This window comes from Amblyomma mixtum, chromosome 6 (genome assembly GCF_055824585.1).
Source record: "Amblyomma mixtum isolate Tamu chromosome 6, ASM5582458v1, whole genome shotgun sequence".
NCBI classification, from domain to species: Eukaryota; Metazoa; Arthropoda; class Arachnida; order Ixodida; family Ixodidae; genus Amblyomma; species Amblyomma mixtum.
This window is the reverse complement of record NC_143017.1, coordinates 16,643,520-16,663,942: the sequence shown is the minus strand read 5'-3', so window position 1 is coordinate 16,663,942 and position 20,423 is coordinate 16,643,520. Positions and strand designations below refer to the sequence as shown.

The 20,423-nt window shown below is 46.1% G+C and overlaps 1 protein-coding gene and 1 long non-coding RNA gene across 2 annotated transcripts in view; one reads left to right on the top strand and one right to left on the bottom strand.

Moving 5' to 3' along the window:
- Window positions 1–20,423, top strand: part of nab (NGFI-A-binding protein homolog) — a 661,188-nt gene that overhangs the window by 10,536 nt on the left and 630,229 nt on the right. The window lies entirely within an intron of this gene.
- Window positions 9,239–14,699, bottom strand: LOC149338292 (uncharacterized). Its single transcript, XR_016283432.1, has 3 exons — window positions 14,638–14,699; window positions 13,441–13,514; window positions 9,239–9,393 (listed from the first exon to the last, which is right to left on the bottom strand). It is a non-coding gene; the product is annotated as an uncharacterized LOC149338292 (long non-coding RNA).

Here is a 20,423-nt window from a genome sequence, read left to right as displayed (position 1 = left end):
ATAAAATCACTTAAGTCATGCCGCAGTTGGCACTAGCCCGTCAAGTAAAAACTTTTAGCACAGAAATTATGAGAATAGGCTTGCTTACCTCAACCTGGCGTCGAAGACCGAGCGAGTAGCCGAGATCGCTCAGCTCCACTCGATCACGTTCATGAATTCGTCTCTTCAGTGGCCACAGCGTCGTCTGAAAACGAAAGCGCACGCGAACATCGCCCTTCGTCTTGAGTAGCACGCCAGAATTTTTGCTACCCTGCAACCAGGTCTGGTTGGTTCGTTTGTGGGGTTTAACGTCCCAAAGCGACTAAGGCTATGAGAGACGCCGTAATGGAGGGCTCCGGAAATTTCGACCACCTGGGGTTCTTTAACGTGCACTGACATCGCACAGTACACGGGCCTCTAGAATTTCTCCTCCAAAGAAATTCGACCGCCGCGGCCGGGATCGAACCCGCGTCTTTCGGGTCAGCAGCCGAGCACCATAACCACTGAGCCACCGCGGCGGCCTAACGAGCACCAGCCGGTAGGGCTGAATCAAGTACACAAGTACACTCCAGTCCGCGAGTAATTAAATCAGCTTGACATGAGAGTCTGAGCAATACGGGTTGACTCGACCTGCTTTTATTGGCTCTAGCCAACGCCCTGGACATTTGAAGAACGAATCGAGAGAAGGACAGTGAGGGGACCAATTATGGACAATGTTTCCTCGGCGGGAGTTCGGGACCGTTTTCAGATACCTAACATAGTTTACTTTCTAGTGACCTGTGTGGTATTTTTTTCACCTCAAATATATGCAACAGGGAGTGCTTCTAAGTACCAGTTAGATTTCTGTGTTTGTGTTATTGGAAGACTGCGTGGGCTGTCTGTTTCCCGCCGTCCGTAATGGCGGATGGCCGGCGTTTTTTGTGGACCATTCTCATTGCACCCAGCAGGAATGGTGTTTAACGCGGTTCTCATTACTGCCGGGGAAATTTTACGGATGACCCGGCGCGCTAGCCACACTTCAGTCCTGTAATGTAGCTTGCAGTTTTCGAATGAGGAGGCGTATTCAGGACGCGACTTCTGTCGCTGTTTGATATCCATATGCACCTTTCGAGAAAGCCAGTGCTCCGGAGACATGGCATGTCTGCGTCTTCATGCGCATGCCATTATCCTGTCAATAATGCCGCAGTAACAACTCTGAGCCATTGACATCAGTGCGCGCGAAAATATGCAACCGGAGGGAGTGCCTGCCTGCCAGCATTTGTGTTCGCATGGTGTATCGATTTGACGCCACGCGCTTCCGCACATTTCCACCCTTCACAGCGCGCCATCTGCTTTGAGCTCTTCCAACTGCCGGCACTGAATCGATATGCCCGTTTCGGTCAGAGGTTTTCGACGACTTACACCAGATGGCTGCACCGTTGGAAGTTCTCCCCCATTGCTTCTCGGTAGTTATGATCGCACAAAGAACCGTGCCGTTTCAGCAGTTGCATTATCTGTATCGCATTGTGACTACCTTTATCATGCTAGGCTCATAAACAGGCAGACATCCCCTTTATTCATTAAAGTCTCTCTCTCTCTCTTTGTCATGAACTGTGCGGACTTTGTTTTTCGTTTGCAGACCCGCTTATGGCTGAGTTGTTTTTGTTTTTTTTCTGGGCGGGGGGGGGGGGGGGCAAAAGTTTCACTTCTCGCATGCAAAGCTAAAGGCCAAATCAGTCCCGGAATTTACCTCTAACTGGAGGCTCGCCGGAGGTATGGCTGTGATGTCATACTACGTGACTTGTCGCAGCTGTTACCGCTCATTCCGCCGCTGCGCCGACAGGCGCTCCGACCGCTTGCTCTCGCCAGTTGTGTCACGTGACTAAGCGCTTGATTCGCTCTTCATGAACAAAGGCCAGCGCTTGCCGCCTAGACACCGAAGACGTATGGAGCCAGAAGCGGTCACCGGGACGAGTTGTTCGACTGAACATTGGATGCCCCGGACTGCATCTAGCGATCCCAACGACAGAGAGCGTCACGAAGCCGCGTTGGGTATACAGATAAGTCCCGAAAGCGGACTTGTCTATACTCCGTTTCATACATAGCAGGCAACGCTGTCGAAGCTAGCGCGCCTGTTCGCGCAGGCTAAGTCCGCACGCAAAAAGTAGTTCGCCATACAACCAAAGAGAACACAAACCTATTTCGTAGTGACAAATTTGAAGTGCCGTGACTGGCACCTCCTGGACTTCGTTTTACCTCTTGCCACATTTTCGTCCTGCGACTCGTCGAGATTTCGAGAAGCAAAAAGTACACGTGGCGGTATGATACACGGTTGGTAGGGCGAATCGCTTTTACTAAATCCGCGCCCAAAAAGTATTTCACTTGCCATGAAAGTTATGGCCAGAGCGCCCGAACACTGAGCTCCTCACAGCTTCGACCGGGATTTTCAATGCTACCACATCTTTTTATACCGCTCGTTGTATTCGTCCAAACAATTACCGGCGTTTCGAGGAGAACGAATGGTACGTGGAGGGGTAATATACTTTCGCGGAAGCACTATTTCAGCAACCTGCGCAGCGTTGCCTGCTATGTATGAAACGGAGTATAGTTGATCAAACCGATGAAGAACCAGAGGTATACGTCTGGAGAAGCAACGGCACAGGCTACAGGACTATTTCAAGCGGGAAAGGGCAGTGGATGATGCCAACGTCTCTGCGTCGACATCGGTCACTGGTTCGGTTGCCTTTCGCTCCGTATAGCCTGGCTCAGCCGAGTTGAGCCACATCATGTTTTTTTTTCACAAATTCTTTCACAGATCGCTGTAGTTTCGGTAAAACAGGCACTAATCAAAAAACAGAGGCTATCATGTAGCCCTTCTTAAGCCAACTTCCAGACAGACGCACACCCAAAGTCTACCAAACGAACTTTTGTGTTCAAGGTCTTTAGCAGGGCTCTGACATTGACTACTTGGCGGATACTTCTTTAGAACACGCATCTTGAAGAAACCTTTCGGTTTAAAGAACTTTGACGAAGACACCCCGCCGGAACTCTATTGTATCCAATGCAAATGTCTTGCAGATGAACCAATTTCAGCGCACAGGAACATTCAGTATCACAAACCTACTTTCACGTTACATTGCATAATCTCAGCAAATACAGCAGAGTTCGTCCCTGAAGCTGCGAACACTGCAATCCACCTTCCTCACACTGGCGCTCTGCGCATGCGCACCCATCCTTCTCCAGCTTCACTGGCTGAAAATGAACCGCCAGGTGATGGTATAAAAAAAAACTCAGTGGGGCACTTTGTTGACCTAAAGTGCGGTGAGGCGAAAACATTTAGCGCGATGTTGCTGCTTGTGTCACTGATGTGTGTTCCATAATACAACATTTTGGGCGAGTTGGCTACCTACATTCATTATTAGAGCGCAAAGACGGCACAGAACAAGAAGGGGACACAACAGCGCTGACTGTCAACTAAGTTTTATTCGAGACCAGTAGGGTTTTTATACCACCTGGCGATCAGAACAGGAAAACAAACATACAAGAATAGCTGTTGGCATGCGCAAGGGTACAGTAACGGCGGTTATCCGGCACGTGTAGGATTTCACATTCTAGATACTTCGTCTCTTTCTGGGACAATGCCACTGATGGTGCGCTTATGCACTCGTCCTGCAGTCTTATAATCATAGCAGCTTCTATTATTTCTCTTGTTAATGTGTCTAGGGAAACACCGAAACACATTAACAAGAGAAATAATAGAAGCTGCTATGATTATAAGACTGCAGGACGAGTGCATAAGCGCACCATCAGTGGCATTGTCCCAGAAGGAGACGAAGTATCTAGAATGTGAAATCTGACACGTGCCGGATAACCGCCGTTACTGTACCCTTGCGCATGCCTACAGCTATTCTTGTATGTTTGTTTTCCTGTTCTGATCGCCAGGTGGTATAAAAACCCTACTGGTCTCGAATAAAACTTAGTTGACAGTCAGCGCTGTTGTGTCCCCTTCTTGTTCTATGCCGTCTTTGCGCTGTAATAATGAATGAACTGATGTGTGGTTGAGATGTTAATTAAGTACACAATTGTTTGTGAATCTTAAGTGCTGGAGCCACTAGAGGGTGTCTGTGAGGCATCAGTCTGATTCAACGCCTTTCTGCAAACACTCTCCAGTGTCCTGGACAAGAACTACATTAGCACGCTCCATTAGCACGCTCGGCTGCGGAACGGAGGATGGTGGTTTGAATCCCATTGGGCACAAAGATTATTTTTTTTTGGTGTGGCTAGAAAAGCACGACACCTCGGCTGACAAGCTTCTGCTGACAGCCTTCTGTCGACAACGATGAGGCATTAGAGACTTTCGCCTTAATATAGAGGCGCGATTAGCCTTACGGAGACCTGTCGGCAATTGCTCCGCCTCAGTCAATGATGTAAGGGATTGCGTCCCTATCACTGAGCGCTCCCGAAATAAGCAACAATTAGTGTCACGATGGCTAAATCGCCAGCTCCTACTGCGCATAAGTAGTTTCTGTCAGTAACAAGTGCGAATGGCAGGTGGCAGCAGTTGTCAGACACGCACTTGCCTCTTCTCGGGCGCTGCTAGCGGCTCGTGAAACCAGACAGCGCTTGCACCGCCCTCTAGCGTTTGTCTTGTACACCCTGCGCTTATAAAAATGGTCTATAGACTTCTTATTGACTGTATTGACTTCCGATAGATATTGCTTTTTCTCTACTCATAGTCTATGGATTGTATAAAGACAAAAGTTTACTAAAAGTGTATGGCCATAAATCCATAGATTGTCTATAGACTGTCTATGGCATTGACTGTTCCCTAGGATATGTCTATAGACAGTCTATACATTTTATAGACAGAGGTCTGTAGATTTTCTATAGGCCGTCTAAACCTTTTTTTGTAAGGGTGAGCAGTGGACGAAACTGCTCTGTACTTTTCCTTCCAAAAACCCCGCTCTCATTTGATATCAAGGAATCGCAGCGGTTGCAGACGAGGACACAGAGAGTGCACACGCGCAACTGCGCTGAACTGTCAACTTTATTTTGGTCATGTTTGATACGTGCCTTTATTGAACGAAAGGATATGAACGTGCAAAGAGCACCTACAACAAAGATATGAAGAGGGCAGTCTGCAGCAGACAGTTCTTGGTACGACATTCACGGAGTGCACGACAAAAAAAAAGAAAACCAGCACGAAAAATCGCTAGAAATAATTGGCCAAAGCAGGGTCAACAAATGCCCAACTAACTCAGCGAACATGGTAACAAGGCTGAAAAATGAAGTGAGCACTTCAGTAACCTTACGTGCGTTCAGACGAAAGCCTTCCCGACACCTCTGAAAGCGCTTGGTAGCAGGAGACACAGGAACTCGCTTCGGCGCCATCGAGCGTCCCTTCAGTCCGGGGCCAAGTGTCGACCGAGGAGAGACGAGTGCGAGCGCAGCTGGGGAGCAGTGGCGCCACCTTTGACATATCAGTGGCCTCGCCTGTGACGTCATTTGTGACGGCACACACACGCATGGGCTGATCACGTGACAATTTCGCGTTACGCCATACTACGTCTTCACTGTAGAGGGAATTTGGTTATAAACGACTCCTATTTTACTATTAACTAATTACTAATTAAGTCGTAAGTAATTACTAATTCAATTGTAACTAATTAAATCTTAACGAAGTGTGACTGACAGGTTGTGCGGCAACTTTGCCGATCCATGAGCCTATAAGGTCTCCAAAAAGGTCAAAACTGCCCAAAAGACAAAGACATAGGCAACGAGGAAGAAACAAAACACCACGAGCGCAGACTGTTACAGTTTATTGATTTGATAATAATTACAACGCAGTTTATATCAAGTGGAACCTAAGCGCGTGGATGCCTCGTCACTCGTACATGTAAAGATAAAATTGAGGTGAGAACACAGTTGACTAACCGTGTAACACTGCTGGATACTAAAGAACAGTGTAAATACTTGAGACAAATGCACACTACAATTCATGTAAAAAAGATCATCGACAGGTGAGTGTGACAGAAGAAACGAATACAAGGCAAATTTCATTCAACAATTAACCGGTGCAAGGGCGAAAAGTGAAAGAATAAAGCACGAACGCGAAATGCAAATCAACAGACAACAAGGGTAAAAAGTTAAAAACCTATAAACTAACGGTTAACCAAAGTAAAAGTGAAAATCACAAATTTGAAAACGTCAATTGCAAAAATGAAAAAACTGGCATGGAAAAGCAGAACGGGCGCGAGTGCGGTCGCAAAAGACCACAGTAATAAATATTGAAAGTCAGCCTGTAACTATTGCACAATTTCAACCCTGGAAGAATTAACAGTGCGAAAAAAGACGAGGTTCTACAATCCAGAAAACCAGTTTCCAGCGGTAAAAGCGAAGCAGAGGGGGTGCTTTTCTTATGTGCAACGCTTCCACGATTTCTCTTTCCCTCTGGTCCTCAATCTGCACACAGAGGTCGTGCCTTCAAACAGCGGTTTGCGAGGAATTTTTATCTGTCCCTCACCTTTACCCTTGCAGCCTTTACAATGTTGAGCTAAGTGACCACCTGAATGTTATACACAGTCCAGATGTGTGCACGTGAGCTTTCATTGGAACACCTGCCGGTTCGTCCAATTAGACCCTGCTACTGGTGAGGGAAATTGCATACAGAAGCCCTGAAATGCACTCCGTGAATTTCTTGTGCTGGATGGAACACAGGGGCCTAGACTGCTTTTTTTTGTGTCACAAAGGCGCACACACACTGCAAAGCTTACACGGAGCCGAGACGACGACCTTTACCACGTAACAGATAGCCACTTTTTATGTGAGCTGCCGCGGTGGCTCAGTGGTTATGGTACTCGTGTGCTGACCCGAAAGACGCGCGTTCGATCCCGGCCTCTGCGGTCGAATTTCTATGGAGGTGAAATTCTGGATGCCCGTGTGATGTGCGATGTCAGTGCACGTTAAGGAACCCCAGGTGGTCGAAATTTCCGGAGCCTTTCACTACGGCGTCTCTCATAGCTTGAGTCGCTTTGGTACGCTAAGCCCCATAAACCAACCAACCACTTTTTATGTCCTGTGACACGCGATGAATCTAGGAAACAACCTGTATTTTATCTTTCTTGAAAGTCTTTTTCAGTATTTTACAACCTTTTATTTTTTTTAGTCGATTTTCACGCACGCTGGTAAATAAGAAGCCGAACAGAAGCGCACCCTTGTTGACTGAAGCTATGTTAAATTTTATTCGTGCAGGATTTTTCGAGCGCGTACTTGCAAGCTAGGGTTATATTAGCGCGTTTCACAAGCTTGGTATTGCCACGTATCATTGTTGTGTTTGTTCGTTCACGCTCAAGGCTGCAGGAAAGGGTTATTATCACTTTTGTTCGTGACGCGAGAAGCGACCAGTCTAATCTCGATTGATCGCAGCCATGAAAGGCTGCATCTAGGTTTTTCCGGATTACTGTTGATGATCTTGTCCTGCTATCTGGAAGTTTCTTTGCCGGCTTTAAATTGAGCGATGCCGCGAGCGGCGGGCATTCGTAGATCGACGATTGACGAGCACGCTTGTTGCTTACGCCGAGTGATTCAGTTCTTTTGCGGGCGCAAGTCAGCCCTAATAAAGAGCTTCGTTTGCAAGTATTTCTGATGTCTTCCTGACCGCTGGACTGCCGTCACTACAACGTGACATCTGGTTGAGGTGCGGGGTAGCCTTCTATGTACCGGACACCCCCAGCAAGTTGCGACGCCAGCCCTTCGAGTCATTCACCGGAGGACTTGACTCCAGTCTACCACGCAGCCTCTTGGAGCCTCCAGCCATGACTTACGCCGCAGCAGTGCGCCGTCCTGCGCCTCGACGACGGCACCTAAGCCCCTATCGCCATTAGCCAGCTGCGCTGGAGCGCCGCCCTCTCGCCCCAACTCGCCTGTCCTACGAGCGTCGCACACGGCCTAGGAAATGCGACGAGTGGAGAGCACCCGACCAGCGCCGCCAACTATGCTTCCACTGCGGAGAAGCCGGTGACATTCTCCGGCACTGCCCATACAGGAGAATGGGCATCCGAGGATTTTCTTACGACGCCCCCCGACCCCGACCTGGCCTGCGAACCGAAGAGTTCTTGCGTCGGGAAGAATGCTCATCGCCGAGCCGCCTATCTCGTTCTCCGTCGCCATCCTCACCGCGCTATGTATCTCCTAGCCGAGGCTACGCAGTGCGTGGACGCTCCCCCGGCCCCCGAAGGTTAAACTGAATAAAGCAGCCTCTGGAGGTGAGGTTGCTTCTGAGCGCAAGAACTACGATCCTCCATCGACGAAAACAGAAGACCATGCCCCCTACGACGACGACGACCCCTACGACGACGACGACCCCTACGACGACGACGATCCCTACGACGATCCCTACGACGACTACTACGACGACTACTACGACGACTACTACGACGACTACTACGACGACAAATACGACGACTACTACAATGACAAATACGACGACAAACACGACGACAACACCAACGACAACACCGACGACGACGACGACACGGCCAGACTTGAAGCTTTTACCGCTGCCCTTACACCTTATTAGGAACGCTAAAGGACTCTAAGTTCTCGAAGCATTCTCCGTGTTTAATTTCATTTTAAAGCATCGAGGCGATGCTTCTTTGGAAGGGGGGTAATGCCACGTATCATTGTAGTGTTTGTTCGTTCACGCTCAAGGCTGCAGGAAAGGGTTATTATCACTTTTGTTCGTGATGCGAGAAGCGACCAGTCTAATCTCGATTGATCGCAGCCATGAAAGGCTGCATCTAGGTTTTTCCGGATTACTGTAGATGATCTTGTCCTGCTATCTGGAAGTTTCTTTGCCGGCTTTAAATTGAGCGATGCCGCGAGCGGCGGACACAGTAAAAAATTTTACACCCCTAAGGGTGTAAATGGCTTGTCGCATGGGGAGCACCCTAGGGATGAGTATATTGACACCCCTTTGACTGGGGTGTTGCATCTGCACCCTTCCAAGTGGGGTGCTGGGACAACACCCTATTGCTAGGGGTGCTGAACCTGCACCCTTCAAAGAGGGTGTGGCTGGGACCACACCCTTTTGCTAGGCACCCTGAACCTGGACCCTTCAAGGAAGGATGTTTCCCATATGGCAGGTGTGTTCCTGTGACAGTTCGCAACCCTATTGGAAATGGTAATGGAAAACATGGTGGACTGCTGGTGGACGGCTGGGAGATGTTGGGGCAGGGGCCATGCGGCCACGTTACATCTGTCACAATGAGACATCAAAAAATTTCGAAAAAGCTGAAGCTTGTAGAGCCAGTTTTATTTTGTCTTCATGCTCCTCTTGCTCTTCTTTACTGCTTGCCAATGCAGCTGGGCCCCATGAAAGAGCCTTGTTGATGTACTGCCGGCGCATGAGGGCATTGGAAAACTGGGCGATGCACTCTGCAGAAAAGATTCAAGTGAAAAAAATTAGGATCCACAAGTTTTTTTCCTTGCCTGTATTGTTGTGCTAAAAAAGTAAGCACTGTATTGTGGCCACAGGAATAAAGTGAGCCTAAATCAAGAACCACTGAAGCTATTCACACTCAAAAAGAAAAATAATTTGAGATTCATACTCCATATATCATATGCTCATCATTAAGTATCATCATCAGCAGCATAACTAGCACCACCGCAAGACAAAGGTCTTGCCTATGTCCCTACAAATAAGCGTGATGTGTGCCATAATGAGCAAAATACAAAAAAGTCATTTTTATTGTTCTCTGACGGCTTTTAGTGGGGTATTAATAAGAGGGACAATATAAAGGTAACATCATAAAGGTGAGAGCAATAGCACAGCTGAGACGTCGCAGACGATACATTAAGACAGAAAAGAGGCATACACTTCATGATATATCAGTTGCGAAAAAATAAACAGCAGCAAACAAAATGTAAAACAAACCAGTATCAATGCTCCAAGTGACATCACTTATTTCCTGAATTTTTAGGGACCACATGGAACGAAAATGTGGTGAGGTAGCCCATTTATTCTTCAATGGGAACAGGAAAAAATTCTTGAATTAGTGGTGGTGGCGTCCTGGTTTGGGGCAGGGCCGCAAAAGTTAACAGAGTTGTGGAAAAGTAATGCAGAGTATATGGAATACGCCTAAACGAGCGATTTCCCCATTTATGCAGTAATGTCTGGTGGTCAAGTGAGATGACTGATTACACATAATCTGTACCGAGTGTCGCTGTTGGATTAAGGGAGTTGGTGGCATAGCTTCGAACAGTTTGGCGCAAATTTGGAAGAGCTAAAAATTACTTCAGCTTGGAGTCAAAATTTTTGTGCCTAAACTGCACAGCATGGCAAGAGCACACAGGCCTAGGCATCTCCTGATGAACCCGAGTACCTTTGCGGTGCCAGCAGCATGCATTGTGACATGCTCCAAGCATGTGGAGCTGCATTTGGTTAAGGTTTCTCCATACCATTAACCCTAGAGCTGGAAAAGGAAGTCAATACGTTGTGACAAAAAACGCAGACAAGACAAGGACGAGGAAGAAATAGATACGACGGCATGAGTGCTGACTTTCAACAAGGTGTATTGGAAAGCACGTCAAAATATAAACACTGCGGCCTAAAGAAACAACGAACAAAGGGCACCTTGTGTCAACCACATTGCATGTGTTGAAAACAAAACAAAAACTGATTAAGAAGCATTTAAGAACATGAACTCTTCCTTAGCGAGCGATAAAGAAGGTGCGCTAACACAGTGATTGAGGTTTTTTGAAATTTCAGCGGCCTCGATTATCTCATGCACAAACTTTTCTGTGTCTGTCAGACACAATGCAGCACGTGAATTCTGGTTCACAGCGTTCAGGATCTGTCTGTCTGCCCAATGTAAACATAACCGCATTTCAAGAGGATCGAACACACTGTCTTCTGTGCAGTGTACGAAGGGACTCTGATAGCTGATCTTAGTTGACTGCTTACACACGTACTGAAGCTTCTTAGGTGTGGAGAAAACATCAATGCCAACTCGACTGCCTATTTTCTTTAGCCAGTGCGATGAATTGTGAATAAAGTGAACAGGTTCTTTTGAGATTTACAATCTCGACGAGGGCACAACAGGAATGTTTCAACTTCTGCTTAAAGCAATCGGCTACAGACACTAACAAAGGTTATGAATATTCAGTGCACGCATTCTTTATCGCTCCCTAAGAAAGAGTTCATGCTCTTAAATGCTTCATATTCAACTTTTGTTTTGTTTTCAACAGATCCAATGTGAATGTTACAAGGCGCCCTTTCTTCACTCTTTTTTTAAGCCACAATGTATATATTTTGACGTGCTTTCCAAAAAACCTCGTTGAAAGTCAGCGCTCGTGCCGTCGCATTTCTTCCTCATTCTTGTCTTCTTTGTACTGTTTTGTCACGATGAATTACCAACAAGCCCATTCATCCGCCTTGCAAAAGTGAATACAGTCGGGGTAGCTGAGATAGTTGGGACATTCTTCTGAATAATGCAGTCATAATAACATGGTTGGGACATAAAGACAGGGACTGTTATTGAATGGCTAATATTAGTGTACTTTGGTAATATGCTTGGTTTGGTTTATGGGGGTTTAACATCCCAAAGTGGCTCAGGATATGAGGGATGCCGTATGATTTTGCATATTGATATACTGGGCTTCATAAGACAAGCAGTACAACAGGAAGCAATGAATCTACACTAATATCAAAGAATGAAGGCTCAGGCATGAGAGTGTAGCTAAAAGGTTATATTGAGAAATTCAAGTCGATGACACTCGCCTAAAATAATCTAAATTTGGGTGAAAATCTGTTGTAAATTCAAGAAGTTGGATTCCACATAAGTAAAGAGAATGGGAGCTGTGATGACTGGTATACAAAAATTAGTTTGAATTATGGTGGCAAGTAATATGCAGATTCATTTCGTGCTCTAACAGTTCATGTGAAATGCACATCAATAAAATAGGAGAACAGTTTGAGGGGTCGGAACGGTTTCCAGTCTTAATGGTTGACAGGTTGGCTTAAGGTTGTCAGGGATAAAACCAAGAGGTTTGGATTGGCTAAAATTTATTCGTAAAATGTGGTTCCACACATCCTTAGTAGTTTAAAGTATGTCAGAAGGCTTCTCACCCACAACTCAGGTACTCGAAAGCTTGTGATTATCAATGAGTTCTGAGACATGATGAGCAGTAATGGTTAATGCAGTAAAATGGGCAACAAATAACTGATTTTCTCAAGAAAGCCCCCATGGAACATGCTGTCAAACAAATTCCCAAGGATTCTTCAATTAAGCCCGAAATGTCAGTTTATGAGCAGCCACTATGTTATAACCATCAAACACAAAAAAGAGAGACACCAGAGGCCCTCCTTATTCACTGAAAACAAGGGAGAACCATGAGACATCATTCCAGCACACAAAATTACACGGATGAAGATAATAACTCCATGGACGCTGGATTTCAACTGAGGCTTATTTCACCACACAGGCTTTTTATGTGCAAAGGTGTACTAGTGATCCCTGGGGCTGAGAAGTATATCCGCTACCAGATAATTATTCATGGTGGCAAAAACTGAAACACACAAAAAAAAACATAGGGACAAAGGTACCTTGCCACACACATTCAACACATCGGCACGCCTATGCATCACCTCCCTGGCTGACCCAACAAACACATTTGCCTTGAGATAATCTAGTTCCTTTTTCCGGAGTGCTGCAGAAGAGCTGCTGACATAATTATCTTTTTCAGCAGAGATACAAAAGGCTTCAAAAATTTCCCAGCTCTTCCAAGTGCTAAACTTGCACGCTTGGCATGCATGCAGGCCGATAAGTTCAGCTTGAGTGGCAAGATACCCTTCCGCCTAACCTTGAATAATTGTTACCTGGTCGAGGAAATACTTTTCAGCCCCAGGGATCATTAGTACCACTTTGCATGTATAAAGCCCATGTTATGGAATAAACCTCACCTGAAGTCCGGGGTTCGTGGTGTCTACTCTTTTTGTTTATGTGTTTTTGTACACTCGAATGATGTCTCATAATTCTACCCAGAACCAAATAGCCCACCTCTCCATGCTTAGCAGAAACAAGACAGCAGTAATGAAACCAGTTATCTCATGTGTCCACTTTTTTTTTACATCTGGGACCTGCGATGAGTGGCACAACAACGCACATTTAAGTTAACACGCATGCATCATAATGTTAATATTCATAGTCGAAAAAGTATCACACAATGTAGCCGAAAACATGCACACATTTCGCACTTCATGCATAGAATGCAACATTTAAAAGAAGACCAATTTTGGATGTAAAACTTCAAATGGCCTGCAACAGGCCTATTCTAACGACCAACTAATATTACTCATATAAACATATGAGGCCAGAGCTATCCAAACTGTTCCAAGCAGTACCATTAAGGAAGAGAGCAATGAAAGTAAAAGAACACTTCATGACAACCACAAAAACAATGCACAATGCAGTAACAACTTACAACACAGCTTTTGACTCCATATGGTGGCCACAAAATCCATGCCATTGACTCGTACTGGAAGACAGATGTGCCACCTGCAGATAGATAAAATTTCCCATTATCAGTGTGACAGGAATACAGAAACAAGCATGCGAACTCGGTCCGACAGTGAATATCGCATGAATGTAAAAAGATCAGGAAAAATATACTTGCCCAAGTATACGCCTCAACACAAAGGAAAACTATCCTGTTTGAAGTGCATCAGTTCCCCTAGCAATAATAAAGGATTCTTGCTATGAGGAAAATAAATCTGCAAACGGCCGTTCCAACGCGTAGATATAAACATCGTAATAACTGAGAGAATTATTGCGCCACTTCCTTTTCTCAAAAACCAATTTTCAACTAAAGCAGAGCGATCAAAATGCAAGATCCTATACTCTGGGTAACCAGAAACGCGATCGGCATCATAGAAAAAAAGATGTTCACATACTGATTTAAAAATTAAATCCTGAGGGCCGGAAATTAACTTTAGTTGGTAACTGCAACCTGAGACAGTGCTTTGGATATTGTGGGGCTTGAATTCAGACGCAAAAAATTGGCACTGATAGTATTGGAGGGCTCCAGATTAATTTTGACGACCTAGAATTTCTTAACGTGAGCTGACATCGCACAGCACAGGGGCTTTCTTTTTTTCATTTCACCTCAATCGAAATGCGGTTACTGCGATGAGGATCGACCCCACGACCTAGGGTTCAACAGCCTAGCACCAAGCAAAAACCGCGGCGCATAGAAAGTGTTTGAATCCCCGCGTCCTCAAAGTGCTAACGCTATCTCGAAAGACAATCATACATTTTACGCGCAGCCAAAGTGCCGATCCTTGAAACGTGCGCGGTGGTGTGAAGAAGCATGGGCAGAAACGCGTAGAACGAGTCATATACGTTGAAAAACCTGTGCTCAACAAGAAAAAAAAACGCGCAAACAGGCTCATGCGCATACTAAAATCATGCAAAGCTAGCGCACGCACGGTAGCATCCCCTTTGCCAAAACAAGTACCGACAATTCTTGGCAGAGCAACTCACCGCGGCGACATTTGGCCAGCCAGCGACAAACAAGCGCCTTAAACGCTTTTTAGAGCATTGAACACGAATAATGCAGCAGTACGACAGGTCACCGTTCGGGCATTATATGCTTCGGATAATGCACAAGAGTACTGCTTACCTTTTCAGACGATTGCGTGGTCGTGCAGAACGCTGTTAGCCTTCGTGTCACGGGCACTACACCCATGGAGGAAGAAAAACTAGGAGGGACCATGACGTCACAATCTTGAAGCCTAGTCATAAAAAATATAATGGAAAGCATCATGGGAAATAGGCCCTCACGTGACAAGGCAGTGGTAGCTCTTAGCCGGATTTGGTTTCGGTTTCGTTCTCTCTCTGTACGAGCAACTGCGCGACCATCTGCTTGCGTTCACTGACGGCTCCGTGGTGAGCGCAAACTGTTCGCTCGCCGCAGCGGCCACCATCCCCGAGCGACGCGTGCGCTGACTGCGGCGCAGTGGAGACACTGGAGCACATGCTCCTTCGCTGTGCCGCTTCTACAGTGCCGCGTCGCGAGATTCTCGCGGCCTGCAGGGCGCTGGGAATCATCCCGGACAGTCTCGAAGCACTCCTATGGCCCCGCGGCACTGCACGCACCCGTGATATTCTAGCCTCTATACCCGTGACAGAACAGTGGTGAGCCACTGTGCGTTCATCGAGCAGGCGGATTTGACTTCCCGCTCGCTCTTCGCCAGGTAATGCACGCGTGACACGAACGCTCCGTGGGTGCTACCTCCGACGGTATACGCGGCCGGGCGCCCCACCCCGGCCGCTAGTGCAGTGTACCGCGCGCGCGATTAGTCCGAGACAGGACGCTACGAGCGCGCGGCTAGTTTACTTCTTTTTGTAAGTGATTGTGCGCAGTGGCCGGGAGACCCCGCGCAGGGGCAGACGTACAGCCGCCGGCACTCTCTCTCTCGACAGCGAGAGAGAGAGAAATACTTCACTGCTGAATTTCACGTCGGCACCGCCTATGTGCGCGCGCGTATTCGGCACGACTTGTGCCTCGAGAACAGCGGAGAACGGAGGGCCCATGGGCGGGCCGAAGTCCGCCTGCCCGAGAAATAGAATCTTGCGCAGCGCCGGAGCGCTCGTTCAACACGTCCGTCCGCCGTGAGCGCTCTGGAAGCCGCTGCGCCCTTTTTTAGAGGCTCGTTTCTTCGCCTACTCTCGAGTTCTCCGCTCATAGCATGCGCTGAAATAAACGCTCCGTATGTGTGTATAACGACGAAAGGAATTCCTCTCCATTCTCTTTATGAACCACAGTTGAACAGTGACGAGGTCGCGGCCGCACCCTTTGATGAAAAGTTTACCCGCAGTTTCCTACAGTGCACCCAAAAACTCAAGAGTGTAATCAACAGAGATGCGGAGCCTTCAGACAACCTCGAGCTCGGTACGCATTCCGCCAAAGCTGCAACACAGGCGCTGCGCTACTTCGGAGCACGGACGTTCACTAAAAAGCACAGCTGGCTGGCAGTCTGGTAACTGTGGAGGAGGGCCTATTTCCCATGAGTCAGTGCGCAAAAGGGCCCTCGGCAGCGGCGTCAGAGGAGGATGGCTTGCAGAGGCTGAGCGCACTCCCTCCTAGTTTTTTTACCTCCATGACTACACCAACCAGTGCGAGTTCAGCACGAGTGCTGCGTAGCCGGCACACTCTACCACGTAGTCACACAGAAGAAAATATTCCAGGCCTCATTTCGAACCTTTCAACCGCGACACTCCACGCATCTTTGTGCCTGGACACCCATCCTGCACTACACAAAGCGCTCAGACTGAAAAGTTAGAGACCAGAAAAATGACCCTTTGCCTCGACTAGGGTATGTCGACAGCACTACGCGATTGCGCACCCTTGTGCAAGAAGAAACACACGCAAACCACAACACATTTCACAACGGCTCACAATCCAAGTAGCGAATTTTAACAAACGTCGAAGCGTGTCACAGCGTCCGAACCGCCATGAGGGTTATACAGAAAAACAGCTACCAGCAGCCACCTGGCGGTGACAAGCAGTTTCTGTTTCGGTTTCGATGTGAAAAAGTTTTTTTTTCTTACTTTTTATTTTATTTTTGGTATTATAATTGGGTATTCTGCCGTATCGGTGCCCGAAGAAATTTCAGCGCTTGCCAGCAATTACCACTGGCATAAACGCGCGGATTAACGATCTGTTGCTTGCGCTGCTGTTGCTTCCAAAGGCAAGAACATTAATCAGACATCCTCCGCATCTTACTCCCAAGTCGGCTTGCAGCAACATCCTGCTTACTGGATTGTATAAATGGGTGATTATAAAGAATGTTTCTCACGGAACCACATGGGATCATTTTTGATACCTATACAGAAACAAAAACTTTCCGAGCTTGCGTCACAAAAGCATGCTTGCAGGTCCAGGACAAAGCAATTTTTAGCCTTTCATCATATGACATTCTAAATTGCTTGCTGCATGCTTCTACACATGCATTGCACTTACTGAACTTTTTTCATTATCACATGTTCCTCAATTACAAAGTGTTAATTTTTCTGTGAATGCTTGCAGTGTAATATGCTGCATTTGGTCTTGTTTCCACTTTTTATGCTTCACTTTTCTGGTGATTAAAATCATTTTTTATCGAACTAGATTTCACCCATTTTCATCTATAGTGTTAGATGAGGTCCTCAGATTATATTGCTTTTTACAATAATGCCAGAAGATAAATGCAAGGCACTTAAATATGACAGAGCACTGAAGAGATGTAATCAAGAGCAAATTGTTCTATGAGTTGTTCAGCGTAAGTGATTCTGGCAGACTGGTAGTGCACATATGTGCTACACAGTCCTAAAAACCGCTTGAGAAAAACACTTGTGTTTAGTTGGCAGTTTTTTGCCAACTAGATGTAAAGATATGCGCATCTGTTCGAAGTAATCTTTATGCGTGGCTACCACTTTTTTAGTTGTATCTCTGGTACACACGAGCCTTGAAAGGCAGTATATACTTAAATATATGGTCATTAAAAGTAGCCTCCTTACACCCTTTCTACACCCTACGCAAAATGAAGGGTGCTTGGAGGAATAGCACCCTTTCAGACAGTGATGAAGGGTGTAAAGGGCAAAATAAGGGTGTTATAAAGGTGCACCAAAGGGTGCACATTGCCGGAGCACCTTTTTAGCACCCTTAGGGGTGTAAAATTTTTTACTGTGGACATTCGTAGATCGACGATTGACGAGCACGCTTGTTGCTTACGCCGAGTGATTCAGTTCTTTTGCGGGCGCAAGTCAGCCCTAATAAAGAGCTTCGTTTGCAAGTATTTCTGATGTCTTCCTGACCGCTGGACTGCCGTCACTACAACGTGACAGTATAATCTTCGCTAAGGATAATCCCGCTGATGCCGTCACCAACGTTCTAGGTACGCTTGCAGCTACTTCCGAGGTACTCACCTTCACCCATGAGTTGGCCACTGATAACTAACTGCCTACAATTCCTGGACTTAGATCTTGAATTCCCCTTCAAGCATATTTGTTTGTATTACAACCTCAGGTCAGAGAAGAAGCCGCTGCCGTTTGAAAGTGTGCATTCCAAGCGTTAGCCTTTAACCAAGTTTCAACCTTTCTGGAACTATGAACCAAGTAGCCAGAAAGGACGTTCTACTATAAAGGCTACCGCCTTAAAAACTAGGCATAAAAAGAGGTGAAAAGATGGCTTAGATGAGGCAAGAATTAATATGGCAAAAATTCATGAAGCGGTAGAAACACATAAAATGAATGGGGCCCAACAATCAACGCAGCCAAAAATTCAGTGAAGCGATAGATACAGCAGGTAAAAGGATGGCAAAAATATGGTAACAATTAACAGCCCAAACTTCAATGAGACGCTTAAAGCAGGTAAAAGGATTGTGTAGTGAGACAAGAATTGACAAGCCAAAAAGCGATAAGATGAGAACTGAAAAGGTATATGGAAAGGGTTTAGGGTGGCTTGGAATACAGTAAAATCTTATTGACCCAGACAGGAAAGTGATCTTTTTTTTTTCCAGGAGGTACCTCATTGCACCCTAACGTAGCCTGGTTTCAGGTTGTCAGTGATAAAGTGCAGTCGCACACACACGCATACACGCGCACACAAATGTACCAGGTGTTTCAGGGGAGGTGATCACTAAATTTTAAAAACTTCGTTTTCGAGGTAAAGAGAAGATTTTTGCAGCATAGTGATACCAATGTTGGAGGAAGTGAAAAACAGGTGAATTGTGTTAACTTGCTAAATGAATAACTAAATTCTAATAGTTAACGCTTTAACTATTACCGATAGGAACCTGACTGCAATTCGAGATTTCTAGCCGACCTTAAGTAATAGGCATATCAGGTTTTAAACTTTCGAAAACACGATTACCCTCGCTGCTGTAACTGTACGAAATTTTTCTTCATCGTGGCAAAATACACGCGCTTTAAGACAGCATGCAGGCAAAGCAACTCCTCCAGTGCTCGTAAGCAGTCGAAATAACCAAATATTGTAAAGCCGGAGCTGCGAGGGTAATCGCGCTTTCGCAATTCTAAAACCTGATATGGCTATTACTAATGGCAGACAACAGTCAGGTGCCTAGCTGTAGTTGTTAAATGTTAATTATTAGAATTTAATTAATGACTTTACTAGCTAACGTTAGTTGCCTGTTTTTTTTTTACGTCTTCAAACGCTGGTATTACTATGCCACAAAAAGCTTCTCTTTACGTCGAAAACGCTATATTCAAAAATTAGCGATCGCCTTCCCTGAAACACTTGGCATACCCGCGGCATGAGTTACACAATAAAATCAACAACATCATTAGCTTGTATGTTTGCACACTTCTGGAAGCATGGAATTTTCAGGAAGTCTATCCCAGTGCCGTGCTGCAGATGGAAAGAACGATTGCCTGAAGCAGACTTTCGAAACTTTGACCTCCGTTACACGTCTACTTTACTTATGACGGGTTATTCGCGATAAATCCTCCTGCATATGCTGCTGTTTGTCGACATGTACCAAGCTGTTCATTATGTCACGTGCAGGCGCTTCTGTTTTCATTCTCAAGAAGAGGCAAGTCCGCTGCTCGTGCGTAAAGTGGGCAAAAAGATTCTTCCCTGCGATAGCATGAATACACGGAACGCAAAGCACGCCGCTGGACTTGTTCAAGCTTAGGAGTGATAGAGTTTTGGTATGCGGACGCCATGCTTCGCCTGCGTATTCGAATATAGGACGCACCCAGACTTAGTATTCACATAGCTTTACCTGAAGGGAGACTCGTTTAAGCATTCGCCTGGTTGGTCCTAGTCTTTTCTTTGCTTTAGCTGCCACTGAGTTTACATGAGCGGTCCATGTCAGGTTGGAGGTTACTGGGAGGCCAACGTATTTATGCTCAGTTACTCGGTTGAGTGGATTTCCATGAAGGTTATATAAAAAATCTAAATGCTGACATTTGTGTGTTATGGACATAGCTACCGTTCTGCCGGGGTTTAAGGACGCTTCCCATTGCGAGCTCGCCAATCGTCAATGACAACGACCACGTTGTGCCAATGCGTCGCGCAAACGACGCCAAGATTTTTTTTTTCCTGAGTTGAAATTATCGGGGATAAACTTCGTCAGGCGGGTCAAAAGCGACGTTATGCTTTCTTACTCGTGGACGTGGGCGCTGGTCAGCGACTGAGACATGGGCTCGGGACACGATTATGCAAGCAGGTGGCATCATGGGCATGTTTCAGACAGGGCCCTTATTTAAATGGTCTATAGACGGTCTATAGACTTCTTATGTACTCTGTTGTCTTCCTATAGATATTTCTCTTTATCTATTCATAGTCTATAGACTGTCGATAGACAAAACCCTACTAAAAGTGTTCGGCCATAAATCTAAAGATTGTCTATAGACTCTCTATAGCATTTGTATTGCCTATAGACCGCTCTGAAGGATTTGTCT